Consider the following 21,618-nt stretch of genomic DNA (forward strand, 5'->3'; position numbering starts at 1 on the left):
ACAAGGACACGGAAGCGGATGGCGGAGAAGATAGCAAGAAATTGAGAGTGTCCATATTTCTTGAGTGTGAGGGAGGTTGAGTGAGAGAGAAATATTGTGAGAAAAAAAAAAAACAACGAAATGCAAACAAAAATTTGAAGCTATCTGCTTCAATCATCTATTTAATTCTTCAGAATTAACGAAACTGGCAAGGTTTGGTAAAATAAAAATTTCTACGAATCCGACTACACAAGTCTACTTGTTATAAAAATCCAGACAGTCGTTGATGGTTAGAAAACATTTTAATTTTTGTTTATTGTATTTTTTTGCCACGTTTTTTTTTTTTTATTATTAACAAAATATTCTTACATCGGTTGCCATTTTATTTTTTATATTTATATTTTTATTTAATTTTTTTTTTAATTTGTCATTTTAATAAAAAAAAAAAAATACCCTGTTGGCATTTAAGCTAATTGTTTAAGCACGCCGATACCGCGCTCGGGCTGGAAGCGAAGTGCTCGGAACGGCTTCATTAACACAAGTACTGTGTCACGAATGACTAATGCGCTCGGCTGCTTTGTATAACAGGACCCATTTGAGTGCGTTAGTGCGTAATTATGGGACTTCAAGCCACGTGTTCTCGTAATTTAGCCACTTATTGATTTACCTGCGCGTTTGAGGACGCCTGTAATTGCAGAACACTAAATTAAAGATAGTTGGGTTGCTTCTTTCCGACAGAGAAAAAAAAAAGGATATATCGAGATATGGGAAATTAAGCTACAATTAATTTATGTTTAATTTACCCATAATTGAGCTGTAATTTAAGAACCTACTTCTTAAAAAGTATCTTTATTTGAAACAAGACTTTTTGATCAACACATTGTGCTGGTCTGCGTTGATGATTTATGTGATTCCATAGCACTATTGCAATAGTAACGCTATTACAGCAGTAGCTCTATTAGAATAAAAGCACTTTTAGAATAGTAGCGCTATTATAGTTATCACTCTATTAGAATAGTAGCTCTGTTAGAATAGTAGCGCTATTACAGCAGTAGCTCTGTTAGAATAGTAGCACTATTACAGTTATAGCTCTAGTAGAATAGTAGCGCTATTACAGTTATAGCTCTAGTAGAATAGTAGCGCTATTACAGTTATAGCTCTAGTAGAATAGTAGCACTATTACAGTTATAGCTCTGTTAGAATAGTAGCGCTATTACAGTTATAGCTCTGTTAGAATAGTAGCACTATTATACCGGTAGTTATAGCTCTAGTAGAATAGTAGCGCTATTACAGTTATAGCTCTGTTAGAATAGTAGCGCTATTACAGGTATAGCTCTATTAGAATAGTAGCGCTATTACAGTTATAGCTCTAGTAGAATAGTAGCGCTATTACAGGTATAGCTCTATTAGAATAGTAGCGCTATTACAGTTATAGCTCTGTTAGAATAGTAGCGCTATTACAGTTATAGCTCTAGTAGAATAGTAGCTCTATTACAGTTATAGCTCTAGTAGAATAGTAGCGCTATTACAGTTATAGCTCTAGTAGAATAGTAGCACTATTACAGTTATAGCTCTGTTAGAATAGTAGCGCTATTACAGTTATAGCTCTAGTAGAATAGTAGCTCTATTACAGTTATAGCTCTAGTAGAATAGTAGCACTATTACAGTTATAGCTCTATTAGAATAGTAGCGCTATTACAGTTATAGCTCTAGTAGAATAGTAGCTCTATTACAGTTATAGCTCTATTAGATAGTAGCGCTATTACAGGTATAGCTCTAGTAGAATAGTAGCGCTATTACAGTTATAGCTCTGTTAGAATAGTAGCGCTATTACAGTTATAGCTCTGTTAGAATAGTAGCGCTATTATACCGGTAGTTAAAGCTCTATTAGAATAGTAGCGCTATTACAGTTATAGCTCTGTTAGAATAGTAGCGCTATTACAGGTATAGCTCTAGTAGAATAGTAGCGCTATTATACCGGTAGTTAAAGCTCTATTAGAATAGTAGCGCTATTACAGGTATAGCTCTATTAGAATAGTAGCGCTATTACAGTTATAGCTCTAGTAGAATAGTAGCGCTATTACAGTTATAGCTCTAGTAGAATAGTAGCACTATTATACCGGTAGTTATAGCTCTAGTAGAATAGTAGCGCTATTACAGGTATAGCTCTATTAGAATAGTAGCGCTATTACAGTTATAGCTCTAGTAGAATAGTAGCACTATTACAGTTATAGCTCTAGTAGAATAGTAGCGCTATTACAGTTATAGCTCTAGTAGAATAGTAGCGCTATTACAGTTATAGCTCTGTTAGAATAGTAGCGCTATTATACCGGTAGTTATAGCTCTAGTAGAATAGTAGCGCTATTACAGTTATAGCTCTAGTAGAATAGTAGCGCTATTATACCGGTAGTTATAGCTCTAGTAGAATAGTAGCGCTATTACAGTTATAGCTCTAGTAGAATAGTAGCACTATTATACCGGTAGTTATAGCTCTAGTAGAATAGTAGCGCTATTACAGGTATAGCTCTATTAGAATAGTAGCGCTATTACAGTTATAGCTCTAGTAGAATAGTAGCGCTATTATACCGGTAGTTATAGCTCTAGTAGAATAGTAGCGCTATTACAGTTATAGCTCTAGTAGAATAGTAGCACTATTATACCGGTAGTTATAGCTCTAGTAGAATAGTAGCTCTATTACAGTTATAGCTCTAGTAGAATAGTAGCGCTATTATACCGGTAGTTATATCTCTAGTAGAATAGTAGCTCTATTACAGTTATAGCTCTATTAGTAGATAGTAGCGCTATTACAGTTATAGCTCTATTAGAATAGTAGCACTATTACAGTTATAGCTCTATTAGAATAGTAGCGCTATTACAGTTATAGCTCTATTAGAATAGTAGCGCTATTACAGTTATAGCTCTAGTAGAATAGTAGCGCTATTACAGTTATAGCTCTATTAGAATAGTAGCGCTATTACAGTTATAGCTCTAGTAGAATAGTAGCGCTATTACAGTTATAGCTCTATTAGTAGATAGTAGCGCTATTACAGTTATAGCTCTATTAGAATAGTAGCACTATTACAGTTATAGCTCTATTAGTAGATAGTAGCGCTATTACAGTTATAGCTCTATTAGAATAGTAGCGCTATTACAGTTATAGCTCTAGTAGAATAGTAGCACTATTACAGTTATAGCTCTATTAGAATAGTAGCGCTATTACAGTTATAGCTCTATTAGAATAGTAGCTCTATTACAGTTATAGCTCTAGTAGAATAGTAGCGCTATTACAGTTATATCGCTAGTAGAATAGTAGCGCTATTACAGGTATAGCTCTATTAGTAGATAGTAGCTCTAGTAGAATAGTAGCGCTATTACTATAGAGGGACACCAAACTTAACAATAACATTAAACGGTATTGGATGTTTATGCTGGGTCAACCTTCACAGGAGAAGCAATATTTTACGTCCTCTGTGGAAAACGCACGCAAGGCACTTTTCCTTCCAGAATATAATAAATAGAATAAAAATATCAGCGTATCCGAGCTCACCAGCTTCCTGTTAAATTAGGCTTTTACCATAAATCCTTTTAATGGAAAAGCCGGTATTTGATCAATGCAGCCATATGCCACGGATGTAACCTACCAGCGTACGAGCTTGATTTATGGGACAAGAACACATTCAAGGCACGGATAAGTACCGGCGTCTGGACGCTATCAGGTTAAATAGATTTGCTGAAGAGTATTTCACTATGGTTTTTAAAACGATGATGTCACAGACATGAACAATCAAGATTGACACATGGAGGTCCAAGTTGGCCAGTTATGGTGAGACCCCTCGAATCACCGTATTCTCATATCACCAAAAATTCTAATTTGTGTCTTTAGTTGTTGAGCTGATACTTCATACTTCATATGGCGAACGTATATCACCAGGAGGGTGGTAGATAAGTGGAACAGCTTCCCAGCAGAAGTGGTAGAGGCTAATTCAGTGAGGGAAATTAAACATGCATGGGATAGACATATGGCTCCTGAATCTAAGAATTAATTGGCGACATGGCTGTATTTAATTACATGCCACGTTTCATTCCAGTGCTGTCATCTCACCAACGCATACAATTAACCCTTCTTTAATCTAAAACTCCGCCTCTATAAATAACTTATGGTATGTGTCACCTGGAGCAACTTGGTATGGGATTCTGAATATTTTTTGGAAGTCTGTGAGTGGGAGAAATAAAGGATTTAATTTACGGCCAGGTGTTGACGTAAATTAAAAAGCTCACGTTTTAAAATAGTTAAATTTAACTATTTATAACCTGCCAGGTAGCGTCTAAAATTAGGTGTCTACATTATGAAATGTCTTCCCAACACGTATAGTGTATAGTTAAACTAGTGTATTTATGCATTATGCAGGGCCGGCTCACTGATTTAACTCTACATTATACATAGCATTTCACTGATTTAACTCTACATTATACAGGGCATCTCACTGATTTCACATTCTACCACCCAACACCATCAGGGGTGTTAAACCGCGACCCAGCATACCATAAGCCTCTACCGAATCTACCATATTTTGCAGTTAGCTTAGTTTCAAAATCCTTTTAACATTTTGGGATGTGGAAATTGTCACATCAGTTCAGTATTCACTTTTTAAAAATGTTACCCCGGGAAAATGATTTGGTATGGACCTCCTCCTTCTCCCGGAGAGAACCCTTCAGTACTATTTGATTAGTATGACCTATGACCAACGCTCTATATACTACTGATCAATAGCATGCTTTTTTAATATTTTGGGGAGACTCAAACCTTTATTATATAATAGAAAACATTACATGGATAGAGGCAGGGGGACAAAGAAGGAGATACTGGCTACTAGAATAGTAATTATTCAGCACACAGGAGAGAAAAAAATTTCCAGTAGGAAACCTCTAGGGAACCATGGCTTGAAGAATACTAAGAGGTTAACGGTGACTACATTTACACAAAAAACAAACAGAAAACAACATTATTAATTGGGTTCATTGATTGTAAGATATAAAAAAACCGATCCACACGCTTCATAGCGTGTGTTTTAGTGTTCACGAAAGCTGATGCGTTGCCCACGCTTTCTGAAGTTGCCCATGCGCTCGGCATTTCCACCGACCGTCCCCGTAATGACATACATTGTGTTCCACAGAGTACGCGGCGGCAGATGCGTGTTCTGCTACGACTGTGACAAATCAGCCTTTGTTACTCATCAAAACTCTTTAACGAGCTGGCTCCGAAGTCATGATTAATTACCGATTCCAATGCTCTTCACAGAATGACACTCACTTCTCTCAATTGACGGTGGGAGTTGAAAAACGAGGAGAGCTCGTCAGGAACTGGATGAATTGGTAAATTAAAATTTGGAATAAAAATACTCGAACGCACAGAGATCGAAACCGACAAAAAGGTCGGATGCGTTATCCACAGGAGCGTTCTAATCCCGGAACCACCTGCGACCTCCTAACACGGCACAAATACCTATTTGTTTAAAAACTATAGTTATCCCATTTTGTGTAATAATTTCATTTTTTCTGGGGGGTTATATTACTGTATACAGCACTGGGGGGTATATTACTGTATACAGCGCTGGGGGGTTATATTACTGTATACAGCGCTGGGGGTTATTACTGTATACAGCCCTGGGGGGGGTTAATTACTGTATACAGTGCTGGGGGGTTATATTACTGTATATAGCGCTGGGGGTTATATTACTGTATATAGCGCTGGGGGTTATATTACTGTATACAGCGCTGGGGGTTATTACTGTATACAGCCCTGGGGGGGTATATTACTGTATACAGCCCTGGGGGGTTATTACTGTATACAGCTCTGGGGGTTATATTACTGTATACAGCGCTGGGGGTTATATTACTGTATACAGCGCTGGGGGGTATATTACTGTATACAGCGCTGGGGGTTATATTACTGTATAAAGTGCTGGGGGGGTTATATTACTGTATACAGCGCTGGGGGGTTATATTACTGTATACAGCGCTGGGGGTTATATTACTGTATACAGCGCTGGGGGTGATATTACTGTATACAGCGCTGGGGGGTTATATTACTGTATACAGCGCTGGGGGGGTTATATTACTGTATACAGCGCTGGGGGTTATATTACTGTATACAGCGCTGGGGGTTATATTGCTGTATACAGCGCTGGGGGTTATATTACTGTATACAGCGCTGGGGGGGTATATTACTGTATACAGCGCTGGGGGTTATATTACTGTATACAGCGCTGGGGGGTATATTACTGTATACAGCGCTGGGGGTTATATTACTGTATAAAGTGCTGGGGGGGTTATATTACTGTATACAGCGCTGGGGGGTTATATTACTGTATACAGCGCTGGGGGTTATATTACTGTATACAGCGCTGGGGGTGATATTACTGTATACAGCGCTGGGGGGTTATATTACTGTATACAGTGCTGGGGGGTTATATTACTGTATACAGCGCTGGGGGTTATATTACTGTATACAGCGCTGGGGGGGTTATATTACTGTATACAGCGCTGGGGGGTTATATTACTGTATAAAGTGCTGGGGGGGTTATATTACTGTATACAGCGCTGGGGGTTATATTGCAGTATACAGTGCTGGGGGGTTATATTACTGTATACAGCGCTGGGGGTTATATTACTGTATACAGCGCTGGGGGTTATTAGTATTACTGTATACAGCACTGGGGGTTATATTACTGTATACAGCGCTGGGGGTTATATTACTGTATACAGCGCTGGGGGTTATATTACTGTATACAGCGCTGGGGGTGATATTACTGTATACAGCGCTGGGGGTTATTAGTATTACTGTATACAGCGCTGGGGGTTATATTACTGTATACAGCGCTGGGGGGTATATTACTGTATACAGCTCTGGGGGTATATTACTGTATACAGCTCTGGGGGTATATTACTGTATACAGCGCTGGGGGTTATATTACTGTATACAGCGCTGGGGGGTTATATTACTGTATACAGTGCTGGGGGTTATATTACTGTATACAGCGCTGGGGGGTTATATTACTGTATACAGCTCTGGGGGTATATTACTGTATACAGGGCTGATTTCCAGGGTGCCTTCGAAGGGCAAACTTCTTCTTCCTGAACCCGCAAAGAATGTGGTTTCTCTTCCCTCTATCCAAACGTGAAGATTATGTGCAGTAAGGAGGAGAAAACGACCGGCTTTGGGTTTCTTCAGGAAACCGCTGCCCCTGCGAGGGGTTTGAGTCATTTTTATTGGTTTATATGAACTTCAAGAGAAAAGGAACCGCAGCAAAAAAAATGGAAACTCCACCAAAGTTCTCTCCCTGCCCACTCCTCCCCCCAGCACACATCGGCAGGGGACCAATCACCACCGCCAGCGGGACAGTCAACTGACATCAATGGGACCACCCACCAATAGACCCGCCCACGCGCTACCCCGAAGGCGGTATGTTTCCGAGCCGCCGGGAGGATTCCGATACAGTCTGGGCATGTTAGTATGAGTGTCTGGCTGCGAGTGTGTTAGTGTGAGTGTCTGGGTGCTTAATGTCCACCTGTGGGTGTAACATAATGGATATGGGCGTGGTTATGGGGGGGCGTGGTTTGGGTGTGGGGGCGGTATTTCATTCATGGACACTGGAGGAGAAATGTTGCAACAAGTGGCCATAATCTGAAAGCAGAGGGGCTGAGATGGGATGGATGGAGGTTTTACTTTACTGAGAGGGTGACGGATAACTGGAACAGCCTCCCAGCAGAAGTGGGAGAGGCTAAAATAATGAAATAAAAAGTGGGAAAATCCGACCAGCCATCTGGAATTCTAATGCATATCTGTGAAATTAACATGCGCCGGATACGGGGGTCCTTCTCAGACAAATGGGTTTCTAATGCCAAAATGTCTGTTCGCCATGTCCTACGCTCGCTCCGCCTGTTGCCAAGCAACCAAAGCCGATTCCATGTGAAATATGAAATGGGAACTTATTGTATTTTTTTAATGCCTTCTTCATGCATCCTAATTATTTGCAAATGTGATATTTGGCCTCTTTCCAAAAAAAAAAAAAAGCACTTTTTTACGAGTGGCCGCCGATCAGTAATTTTTAGAAGGGCCGGTATTAAGATGTAGTTGCTAGGCGCCCGGTTCCGCAGTAAAAATATATATTTGGGGTTTGGTTTTTTTTTGCATAGTAATACAAAAAAAAATAGAGATTAAAGCAGTAGTTTTATTCACTGACTGCAGTCCATCCGATTGCTGCTAACGGCGCATGCAGAATATAAACGCATTCTGATTACTGACGGGATATATTCTACTGCGGCCTGCATCCCAGTGCCCTGTATACAGTAATTACCCCAGCGCTGTACACAGTAATATAACCCCCAGCGCTGTACACAGTAATATAACCCCCAGCGCTGTATACAGTAATATAACCCCCAGCACTGTATACAGTAATATAACCCCCAGCGCTGTATACAGTAATATAACCCCCCAGCGCTGTATACAGTAATATAACCCCCCAGCACTGTATACAGTAATATAACCCCCAGCGCTGTATACAGTAATATAACCCCCAGCGCTGTATACAGTAATATAACCCCCAGCGCTGTATACAGTAATATAACCCCCAGCGCTGTATACAGTAATATAACCCCCCGGCGCTGTATACAGTAATATAACCCCCCCAGCGCTGTATACAGTAATATAACCCCCACCGCTGTATACAGTAATATAACCCCCAGCACTGTATACAGTAATATAACCCCCAGCACTGTATACAGTAATATAACCCCCAGCACTGTATACAGTAATATAACCCCCAGCGCTGTATACAGTAATATAACCCCCCAGCGCTGTATACAGTAATATAACCCCCCAGCACTGTATACAGTAATATAACCCCCCCAGCGCTGTATACAGTAATATAACCCCCAGCGCTGTATACAATAATATAACCCCCAGCGCTGTATACAGTAATATAACCCCCCAGCGCTGTATACAGTAATATAACCCCCAGCGCTGTATACAGTAATATAACCCCCAGCACTGCATACAGTAATATAACCCCCCAGCGCTGTATACAGTAATATAACCCCCAGCGCTGTATACAGTAATATAACCCCCCAGCGCTGTATACAGTAATATAACCCCCAGCGCTGTATACAGTAATATAACCCCCCAGCGCTGTATACAGTAATATAACCCCCCAGTGCTGTATACAGTAATATAACCCCCCAGAGCTGTATACAGTAATATAACCCCCAGCGCTGTATACAGTAATTACCCCCTAATGCTGTATAAGACTAATAAGAGAGCAGGCCCGGGGCGGCTGGGGTCACAGGGCGAGGTAACCCGGAGCGATGGAGCGTGCGCCGTTATTTTTAATGCCCGCGGGGCAGCCGCTATCACCAGCCGGGCTTAATCTGCTAAATTATGCGGCCGTGAAAATGCATCAGGGACAAGGCGTTGCGACGCATACAGAAGTGTCCCAATGCGATAACGTTCACAGACGCTCTATTTTTTTTTTTTGAGCTGCGTATACAGAAGAACACAGAATTCTGATTAAACCCTCCCGCGTCTGCTGGCCGATATTAGAATGCGCGCATAAAAGTCACGTGCGAAGATAAGAATGTGAATATTTTTTGGTTTCAATTTATCATAAACCATAGCACCCAACAGTCCCGACAGCTGACTTTGGTCCATTCTGTCCCGCCCAGATTTGTGGGACTGCTTACTGTCTCCAGAAGAATATTGACGCTTTGGAGAGAGTTCAGAGAAGGTCCGGCTTGGGGGAGAGAAGAGAGAGAGAGAGAGGGGGGATTGCAGAGAAACATTTAAATACATAAATGGATTTTTCAAAGGAAGTGAGACCTCGGGGGTCTCTTCTTATACTAGGGGCTTCATCCCGGCCCTAAAAATGTGTCCACCGGCTTTCCCTTCTTCTTGGGTGGTCGGCCTCCATATTGAGAGGCGACTGTCTAATGCCCCTAATTCCTCTAATTAAAATCAGGCGCCAGGTAGCATAACCCACTTAATCCCCTCACACGGAGGGGCCGGTGTGTGAATAGTTTGGAGGGTGGAAAGTAGCATTTTTTTTGTAGCCTAATAACACCGGAGGAATTGCTTGCTTCATTCAAGAACATCGCAGAGGCTGGTAGACAGGTGGACCAGCCTTCACTCTTGCCCTCATGTATCACACGTTTTAGTCCACAGAGCCTCATTTTTTAATCCGTTCATCCTTTTTTATCCTTTTTTGAATTATTCATCACAATTTCTGAAGGCCACTATGAAGCCACATTCTGTTTTTTTGGTGGTGGAGCACCAAGAACGTCTACAGAGCATGACCAAGAACCTCCAAACCTTCCTGTGGGCGAACAGACCCAGAAGGCGAAGATTTGGGTGATCCAGTCATGTCCCTTTAGGATGTTTGGCCTCGTAAGATGAAGATTTGGCATCCAGTGATCCACTGATGCTCCTCCAAGCCCTTTGTTTCTCCTCCACCTCTTCACCAGAAATGAAGACACTTGGGCTTCGAGAAAATATATCAGTGGGCAAACAGTTGACCTAAGCTTGGCCAGCATTGAGTGACAGCCCGAAATGGGGGGCTCCCCTGTGATGTTCTCCTGAAAAAACCCAAGTGGTCTCAGGACGACACGCATAAGAGATTCCTGAGCGAATGAAGTGAGAACGGACCTTGTGTTGCGGTATCTTCTGAACGTGCTGGCGTGACACACTCACATCACGCAACGTCCAATGATCCATCGCGGTATTTTTACAGCGCGTCGCGCTCAAATCCTTCGGCTTAACGTTCATTTCATGTGCACATTCTTAACGTTCTGATTGCGCTCGACATCTGCACATTTTTGGGATATTTTTGAACAAAAAACAACAACTAGGAGTCTGAGTTCGTGCGATCGGATCGTGTCTTTACTGTCTCCATGAAGTCAACGCCAAGAGTGTGGGGGAAGGGAATGATTCTCTATAATTATGATATATTATTATATATGATTGATACACTAAGCGCATGCACAGTGATTTCTGTAGTGCAAGTGATTGGCCGGACATTATACAGGGCCCCCTAACTTAACTATACATTGTACAGGGCCCCCTAAATTATCTGACTATACATTATACAGGGGCCGGCTCGCTGGTTTATCTATACATTATACACACCTTATGGGAGCAGCCATCTTAACTTCCTGTTCTCAGGATTACTAAGTTATTCCTCCCCTTTTCTTACTTTATTTTACCCCTGCCGGAGGAGCCGACATGTGTAGGAGCGTTGACAACTTATACATGCCCCCCCAACCGTCCCAATTTTGGCTTCGCAGGGTGAACGAGTGTGAGAGAATGAAAACGCAAGTGAAAATTTGGAGCTCTCGGCTTCCTTTTTCGATTTTTTTCCTCACGCCTCGTTTCCCGACATTCGTACGAAAAAAGAAAAATTGGCGAATTTCATTAAAATGTGTACGAATCCGAATTCCCAAGTCTACTGGCTGGAAATTAAAGGGGGTAACAAAAAAATAATGGGGTTTCAGGTGGTCTGAAAGGGTTAAAAGTATCCTGTTACTTTCACGCCGTCCTCCCGGAGTAATCGCAACAAAGCTACCAAAGCTAATCAAGCACAACCTGGTCAATACCTAATTACCGTTCATAGCGTCCCTTTCTTCTGCCGCCTTGAACAAGTTCCTCGTTAGCGAATGTACTTAAGAGGATGAGTTCTTCATAAAACGGGCTCCCCCCCCCTAATAAGACGCAGATACAATATATATACGGGTCGATAAGGGCCGGGAAATACCATGGCGGGATATTGTTATACGCAACATTAGAGCGAGAAGCGACACTCAGGTCTTTAAGAATAGAAACGGCGGCCTACAAAGCTGGGCTCAAGTAAAACAGGACTACGAGCCAAAAAAACCCAGGAATTAGAGAGTTAATTAATTAATTTTATAAATAAATTTATTTTAGGAACAAAAATTTGTTTCAAAGGAAGGTGAGACTGGAGGCAGCCTGTGGCAGAGAAAGCATTATCTGATCACCTTCCAAGTTCTCTGCAATCTCCTCTTCCTCCACCCTCCAAGGCTCTCTGAACCAATCGACAATAACCAGCAGCCATTAGGGAGAGATAACTGAGATTCTATCCCATTCCGTGGGTTTATTCCGTGATTGGATTTGAATCGTAGGCTCAGGGCCCGCGATATAGGCCTCTGAATGTGGATAAAATCACACCCTCTTCACATTACTATGCGTGGTTAGGTGTGATGGGCCCCCCCTCCTCCCCTCATCACACCTAACCACGCATAGTAATGTGTCACACCAGGCACAATGCGATGACTCTGCTAATGAACGGCGCGAAGAATAAATTAGGACGCGCGGATCTGACGCCTTCTGCATTGTAGCAAAGCCTAAAAGAACAACCCAAATTTTCGTCGTAGAAGACCCTTGAAATAGAAGGTGATATTTATCAGCGTCTTCTAGACCAATCCTGGCCGCCTCCCCGCCGAAGGCGAGAGAATGATTTATTAAAGGCAGCAAAATGTACGGCTTTCGATTTGAACCATTTCATTTTTATAAATCTGCTGCTTTATTTCGCCATCGGGGGGCTTATCTTGATAAATTACCCCCGTCGCTGCTTTACGGACCCTAAGAGCTATCGGCGGAGACAAAACCGACCCCTTCTTTTTAATCGTTGGCCGAGACAGATAAATTGTTCCCTGTTGCTTGGAATCTCTCTGGATTTCTGAGTGTTCTAAAGAGAAAGATGGAGACCACACATCTCGGCCAAGAAGAATGGGCTTGAGTCTCGAAGACGATGCTACCTGAAACTTTTCCTAGGATGAACTTTAGAAGCCACTCGGATTCCAGGACAAAGAACGTCCAAACAAAATAGTGGATGTCTAGTGGTGGAAAAGACAAAGCTAAGGTTACTTATGCTTCCGTTCACAGACGTTGTAGCTACACGTGGTGGACCTTGGGTGGGAATATAACAGAAGACACAATATTCCCGAACATCAAACCACGTAGTTGTGCTGCAAAAATGTGGGTTCAATGAACGTTTCTTAGGTGAACTAAAGTGTGTTCTTGATATAGCTCCTCTAGCTATGAAGATCTAGCTGATCTAGAAACAGTAGAACCCTAGTAGAACCCCATGTCAAAGACATTCCAGCATGGGCGAGATCATGTTCACCTCGGTCAGAAGAACACTTATTGCATCTCAACAACCGCCTCTCTTAATCCTGGGTCTCAAGAAAAGTCTAATTTATGAACCCATTCCCTACTGTTTCTATAAACATTATTGGGGCTTTTAGGGCGGTAGAACCCTACGATCCCCTCATACCCAGCAAACATTCTGACCTCTTAGAAAAGAAGGGCATCAGGGATTTTGGGTGACGGAAGAGGGACTGGTCAAACTAAACAGGGACACTTGGGAGGTGTGGATTGCTTGCTCTGCTGTAACTGAATCAATATATAAGAAAAACTATAGCTGCCGGGGTAATTATGTATTTCAGTGTAAAAAAAAGTATCTATTTTTCCGATCCCCCTGCTGTCACATCAGCTATGTCAAGCCTACGCTTTCAATTGTTAAGGAGAGTCGCCATGGAAACAGAAGCCTTGGGAACCACATCTAGATTAGTTAGGAGTATGACTCCAACTGAACGATCCGGCAGAACTCCCCCACACCGGGGCAGGGGATGCCTCCTTATAGGAAAATGCCTTCTAATTCTCATCGGCGGGCGGCGTGATTGCCAAGTCGCGTAGGAAGACCATACAGAATACACGGTTGTATCGTTAACCCGAGCCTGTCCAGAGATGATCACAATGCATTTCCCAGACTGAGATTATGGATAAAACAATGAAGGAACCATAAAATTAGAAGAACCCTTTATGATAACCTTAAGGATTCTTGCAATGTTCTAAAAAAGAACGTTGGAGAACATCGGAGAACGCTGGAGAACATTGGAGAACGCTGGAGAACCCTGAATGACCAATCATCGTTAAAGACCGGAATTGGGTGGGATAACACATCTTACAAGAAGAATCTCTATAGTGTGAAGTCTTTTAAAGTTTGTTCCTGCCCCTCGTAGGTTCTTTTTTCCCCAGTTGAATTAATTTTTTTTAGGAATTAAGGTTTTTGGAATGTAAGAATTTGTTGCGATCATCAATTTATGATCAATTGATCATTTTTTTCCCCACTCTTTGGATTAACCTTTCCCTTTATAACATCGGCCAAAGACCCCATGCCTTTATATGTCCCCGATATCAAAATTAATAGTCAAAAGGGTAAAAAAAACCCCTGTAAAATAGGATGAAGTTTCATCATCAGATGGCCTCTGGGCTTAAAAGGCCAGCATGGTGACCGGTCTGACCCTTAACAAGTGGTAGCCCCGTACCTCCACCATCTCTTTCTAATGCAGCCTACAATCAAAGAGAGATCCTAACTGGAACAATACGCTTGGTATGTAACGAGTGTCCAAAAACCTTCTAGATAACTACCTGGAGCTGGGCCTCCTGACATGCGTACTTCTCTTTGTAGTTGGGTGAAACGCCAACTGAGGTATTTGGTGGAATAGCCTGAAGTGGACTGGAGATTATAAGACACGTGGAGACCAATGTATGAAGCACGATGTATGAGAAGACCGTTCATAATATGGACAGTTCCACCTGCTCTGCTGGGATACACAAAATTCCACTCTAGAACCATGAGAGATGAACTTTTTGGTAGAGCAAGGAATGGAGAAACCGGCTAGACCTAGCTATATGGCCACGGATCCAAGAATATGGCGCAGGTCAGAAGGGTGGAGGTGAAGCCAAGCGATCGAGAGCCCCAAATAAAATACAGCTGTCGAGGGGTTTAAATCTGGTACCCTCCTGGCCCATACCAGCGATGTTCAAACTTGTTGGCTACCTGGAAGACGCTACGAGCAGCTGAGCTCACCAGCTCCAGGACTTCATGAGAACAACAGAGATGTTTTGCTCCTGAGGACCCTTGACAATGTTGCTAATCACAAGGCATCCGTGTGCGTCCGGTCCTGGCCTCCAAATATTCTAGGACTTTTTATTTGCCCCAATAAAGATCTAACTGGCCTTTCTTTGACAGCTGGCCATTGACATCTAAACGACGAGCACTTAGAACCCAGAGGCCAACATTCTGATGGTGTCGAGGTCAATCTTACATTAGTTTTCCCTATTGGAGCAAAAGCCATGAATTCAAGTCCCTCTCCGACAATAAAACAAAGCAAGTGCGTTCTACAGAACATGGCAGGCATGCTGATGGCTAGCAGGGGGGCCAGCTGGCAAATAGACCATGTGCCACTCTCAGCCAATGGCAAACTCCCCCGTTGCCTCCTGGCTTTCTGCTTCTAAAAAGGTCCCACCTTCTCCATAGTGGACACGCATCCTGATTGATGTTTCAGTAAGAAAAGCAAAATCCCTGCTTGAACACAGTTGGACTCATCAACTTTCAACCCTGATAACTTAAACCGGGGGTTCCACACATTAGAAACTGGGATTACTTAATTGTCATGTGACACAAAAAGCAGGCACTGATAGGTTGTTGCCATAGAAACCAAAAAAAGCTTTTTAAAAAGTTTCTGTGTTGTATTTTTATGATTAACCCTTTAGAAGAACGAATAAAATGCTAAGGATCAGTCGCTTAACACAATAGGGCGGGCAATTAACGTCTTGTCTAAGTGGAACAGCAGCTTTAAAGGGGTAACTTTTTATATATATATATATTATTGTTTGGTTCCAGTTTAGGTTTAAAAGGAATTTTCTTCCAAAGTTTGACAATGGGTTACCATAGCAACCAAAGCTACAGTCGAATCAGCAGGAATATTTTATTTGTTGCCATGGTGATAAGACCACTTTTTCAAACTTTGCACCACATGCCGGAGTCTCTACATACCCCATATACCCCTACTTTCATGACTTAGAATATGCTTCAAAATAACCATTTTGAGCAATAAAAACTTTATTTATCCATACAAAAATATTTAAAGCTCAAGCCGGTGACCCCCGTCCACTGCATCCATTTAATTACCGACGGCTCACGACAACCTCTGAAACAGACGCGCAATCTAATGAAAACAGCCCAAAAATAGGTTACTTTTTGGATAGTCGGCTAGAGACGGGGGAAAAAAATGAACGGAAATTAATAAAATTAGAGAAAATGGCCAAAAAAAAATACATAAAAAATAATAATAAAAAAAACCATTAAAATAAAAAAAAATAAAATACAAAATAAAAATATTAAAAATAAAATAAAAATATTATTCACAGCTGAATGCTCCAAGGAGACAGGTGCAACGTTATTAACCCCGTACGCCCCTATTTCCACGTGCGAGAAAGCAGATTCAGACAAACTGCAAGTCTTTAACCATTTAAATGCCAGAAGGCTGAAGCCGTAGCTTATGTTTTAAACACCCACCCCTTCTGGATGTAATGGGCTCTCGGTCTGAAAAAAAAACCCCTATTTTACTCAAATTGGGCTGATTATTTCCAGATTATTATATCAAGAAACCAGGAATGGTCAAAGGATTTCTTTTCAGCCCCCGGATGATGATAGAACGTGAAAGAGATGCGTCGATAAGATTTTTTGCTTTTCGGTTTTCTTACCTTGAGGAGGTCGATTGCTGCCCCTCAACGACGGGGTCCGAATAACCCTAAAACACGGAGACGCAGAGTTCTCGTGAGTGAATTCGCCGCCACGGTCCTGAACGCCGGCGTCGATGCAGCCGGCGGAGAAATGAGAGCGTCCCTCGTCTTACTGCAGGGGGGAGCATGTGGATCTGCGAGGAAGACGGGGAGGGAGAGACGGAGGGGAGAAAAAAAAAAAACATACAACACGAGACGCCGTATTAGAGACAAAATAAATGATCAGCAGCTTCTTAGATTACGTTATCTATGCAGATCTATTCATATTAATTACAAATATCAACAGCTTAGAGTGATGAGAAAATATCATTTATTTAAGAAAAAAAATTGAGATGTCAATCATTTACTGGCTGGGGTGTACTTTATCCAAAGGGCTGGTAGAGACTCCACGCAAATACTGGAGACAGTTATCATAAGTGCCGCTGTTTAGTTTGAACAGTCCCTCCCGCAAACCCCTGATGCTCCTCTCCGCTCCCATTATACCCCTCTTCCCCCCCTTGACGCTCCTCTTTCCTCTTCTGATGCCCCTCTTTCTTCCCCTAAGTCCCCTCTTTCCTCCTCTGTGCCCCCTCTTTCCTCTCCTGATTCCCTTCTTTGATGATCACCTTTTCTCCCCTGATGCCCCTCTTTACCCCTTGATGCTCCTCTTTCCTCCCCTGATGCCCCTCTTTTCTCCCCTAATTCCCGTCTTTCCTACCCTAATTCCCTTCTTTCTCCTCTGATGCCCCCTTTCCTCCCCTGATGGCTCTCTCCTCCCTTAATTCCCCTCTTTCCTGCACTGATTCCCTTCTTTCCTCCTCTGATCCCCTTTTTTCCTCCCCTAATTCCCCTCTTTACTCCTCTGATGCCCCTCTCTCCTATCCTAATTCCCCTCTTTCCACCCCTGATTTCATTCTTTCCTCCTCTGATGCCCCTCTCTCTGTCCCTCGTGCCCCTCTTCCCTACCCTGTGCCCCTCTTTCATCCCCTGATTCCCTTCCCTGATGTCCATCTTTCCTCACCTGATGCTCACCTTTCCTCCAGCTTGTGCCTCACACCTTGATGCCCCTCTTTCCTCACTGATACCCCTCTTTCCTCCCGATACCCCTCTTTCCTCCACTGATGCCCCTCTTTTCTAGAAGCTCGGAATGTTTGCTGGGGTAAATAAAGCCCACATTATTCTTCTTCTGTTACACAAATACCCAGCAATAGGGCACAAAGTCACATTAAAAAGTCAGCTTGAAAGCCCCGCCCACAGCGATGCCTCTAACCACACCCCCTTAAATTAAAACTCCTATTTGATTATTTGGAATGTTGGGACTAAATATATATAAATATGATACAAATGCTTCCTTCGCATCATCAGCCAGTGACACGGAAGAGTTAACGTCTTTGTATGGGATTTAACGCACAGCCGGGCGAGTGAATGATAAGAGGTTTTTTTCCGCCTGTTCTCCTTATTGAAGAAATGCCGTTTTTTGGCGTTCGTTTCCCGAACCTCCCCTCGAGACATTCAGCTTTCCAGAATGCTTGTTAATTAACATCGCTTTCACTTCGGATCATTAATAAAAGCTGCATCCGAGACGCACAGAATTTATTTATTTCCCCCCCAAAAAAGTGGGGTGGAGTGAAAGCGCGACTAGAGGCGTGACTCGCAATATCCCCGAATTTATATATGTATGAGACATAATTGGTGATGTATTCTGGGCTAGGCCAACCAAACTGGGAGGCAGATCCCCTTTTTAGCCAATGAGGACCCCTCCCCGATGGGCCAATGACAGAGGAGATCTCCATACCTGGGAACTCTGCTGGTCTAGGAGAAGCGCCAGTTCTCCGGTTCTCTGGGTCACCGCGGTCGGATAGCGGGAGCGACGTTAAGTCACGCCCCCACTGCCCATCCTATTCCCCTCCCACCATACCCGGGAACATCCAGGGTATGGCTAACAGGAGCCCTCCCTCTTCGGGCAGCGGGTGGGCGGGTCTACTGAGATCAGCAGACGGCCCTCTGCTGTCAGTGGGCGGTCCTGTTGACATCAGCGGGTGGTCTGCTTACTTTAAAAAGAGAATATACGCTGGCCTCTTGGAGTTCTTCCGCAAAAGAGCAAATTGATGCAGAGTGCCACAGGGGGCAGCCTACACCCCCTCATCCCTCCAATTGGGAGACAGGGTGTGCCTGGAGGTGGGCTGTAGAACCCTGCGATACCCTCACACCCAGCAAACATTCTGAAAAGAGGGGCATCAGGGGAGGAAAAAGTGTCACCAGGCATTTGTGAGAGGAACTTGCCAAACTATAAGGGAACATTTGGTAGCTATAAAAGGGTTAATTTTCTCGCATCCTAGTGACACTCTTACTTTCGCCAGTGGGCTAGTGATTAAGTGGTTAATTTATACATCTCATATATATATATATATATATTTTAGCTTAGCTTCCTATGTTTTGTCCCAAGTCCTAGCCTAGCTGATAGTAACCATAGCAATATCCACATACAGGAACGCTACAGCAGTCCATAGAGCGCTGCCTGCATATTATCTCCACCAACGGCTGGTTAACCCTTACATCATACAAAATGTTTAAAACCTTACATTTAATATTAAAAGAACAAATATTTCCCACATTCTGGTTCAAAATGTCCTTTATTAAAGATAGATACCGCGGAAGATTCCATAACAAATTAATTAGCTGGCTGGTTTGGCAACTTGAAGGGTTAACGCTAACCCTTAACCCTAACCGTAAAAGCAATTAGAATGGGCTCTGGAAATCTTAACTGCAATTTAACTTCCTGACTATCGTGCATTCTAGACGGCGTAAAAAAAAACAAACAAACATTGTAATCAGCATAAAAAAACTTCTAATAAGCGACTTAATGGGTTAATTGATACATTTTCTCCTACACTAGGCGTTAGATCCACGGGGAAGGTCTAATCCAATCATATATTTTCACTTTCATCTCAGTCAGTTTTGGATATAAAGTACTACTCGCACTACTGGCTCTATCACGTTGGCTGTAATGAGCTTCTGTTGTGGCAATGTTGTAAACTAATTAGGCATTTTATCTTTTATCTCACTAGATTTGCAGTGGTTATGGTTACAAAAGTGGAAACAGTGCCCAACATGCTGTGATTATGACATATGACGTGGCTGTACCACGTTGGCTGTAATGAGCTTCTTATGTGGCAAAGATGTGAATTAATTAATGAATTTTGACCCCATAAGGCGAAGTGGAAACATTGCACGTTATGGTGTGATAATGATATTCACACGCTCATGTTGTTTCTGTGTGTCATGTATGTTATATACTAATTGTTACGTCCTGTCTACCTTTTGTACAGCGCTGCGGATTCTGATGGCGCTATATAAACCAATAAATAATAAGAATAAGCTAAACATTCACATTTGAGCTGATAATCTGTGGCCTAGGAGTTGAATACATGTTAAACTTCAAAACTCTTATCAGCTATTATATATTATAAGCTGCAGAACACATTTTTATTTAATTCAGAGGTAAACAAGACATCCAAACAAATGCCAACAAAAGTACTCACATTAGTGGCTGTAATGAGCTTCTGTTGTGGCAAAGACATGAATTTAAGCTTTAAGTGTATTTTTTGGTGTCCTAGGAGTTGCTCCAAAGGGAGGCTTGCCCTTCTTGCTCAGGGGGGCAGGTACAGCTATGTGGCCCCCTGCTGGCTCCCAAGTAACTTACACACTGGTATACACACACACACACACACACACATTTTTTAACCCCCAAAAATCCAGCGTTTTATTTTAAAAAAAAAATTATACGATATAACCTCCTACGCACTTAGACAACATAGCCCCGTACGCGCATAACATTGCTCATATCAGTCCCCCCATTATCCTTCACCTACAGATCTCAGACCCGCCGCGCTAATCATACCTCTGAAGACCCAGGTTTTGTAAATCAGGGGTTTTTGGTCTTCGTATCGGTGATTGCAATTGGCTACGACTGAGGGGGTGATGACTGCAAAGCGCAAGCAGAGATAAACGCTGTGCGGCGGACGGTAATCTTCTGACATCACGCAGTGAACCGGTCTGCTGCTCTATAATCCGTCGGGTGAGCTGCAGGTAGAAAAGATACCTGAAACTTTCTTTTTTTTTTTTTTAGAATTTAACGCCTGATGGGCAAAATCCATTTTCAGTACGGGAAGGAAATATTTAAACCACCTATGTATTTTTTAACTCCTTAATGCCAAAGCCCGTACAAAATACATTGTTTTCAATGGGTTTAGGGACCGACCATTGTCCTTAAGGGGTTAATTAAAAATGTATATTTTTTGTATCATTTTCTCACAATAGTTGCTGCTCCTGCTACTGATGGGTCAGTGATTGGCCACTGTCAGGACTCAAAATGGAGGAGACAGCTGTTCCTCCCATGTGAGCAGTTACACCAATCAGGGGACAGAATCACACTTATATTTAAAGGGGTAGCGCTACCTAAATGAATTTATACAGCTCTGGGGAGGTTATATTACTGTATACAGCACTGGGGGTTATATTACTGTATACAGCACTGGGGTTATATTACTATATACAGCGCTGGGGGGGGTTATATTACTGTATACAGTGCTGGGGGGTTATATTACTGTATACAGTGCTGGGGGGTTTATATTACTGTATACAGCGCTGGGGGGGTTATATTACTGTATACAGCACTGGAGGGGTATTACTGTATACAGAGTTGGGGGGGACTGAAAATGGATTGGACATATGCAATACAGATGTAGCTAAAAACTTACACAGGTCAGAGATGTTCATATCCTAAACTGATGAAGATCTATACGTGGAACTCTCACTTAATGTTATGCATAAAGTAACAGCCATATGCAAATGAGGGGATTATGGGTAGCAAGAAAATGACATTTGGTGCCATTATTTTCCTGTCTCTGTCTAGAATTCTTTAAATGTAAACCTTGAATCCAGAGCAGGATTACTTCCAGACGCTGCGACATTGACATGCCAGTCATTTATTTGTCAGGCTT

General features: G+C 42.4%; 1 protein-coding gene across 1 annotated transcript in view; it reads right to left on the minus strand.

The window, feature by feature from the left end:
- Nucleotides 1–16,749, minus strand: part of RASGEF1A (RasGEF domain family member 1A) — a 58,268-nt gene extending 41,519 nt beyond the window's left edge. Inside the window, exon 1 of the mRNA XM_053449857.1 lies at nt 16,598–16,749. The gene's annotated coding sequence lies outside the window, so the exon portion shown is untranslated. The remainder of the gene's footprint in view (nt 1–16,597) is intronic.
- Nucleotides 16,750–21,618: the final 4,869 nt, after the last annotated feature.

Source organism: Spea bombifrons, chromosome 11, assembly GCF_027358695.1.
Source record: "Spea bombifrons isolate aSpeBom1 chromosome 11, aSpeBom1.2.pri, whole genome shotgun sequence".
NCBI classification, from domain to species: Eukaryota; Metazoa; Chordata; class Amphibia; order Anura; family Pelobatidae; genus Spea; species Spea bombifrons.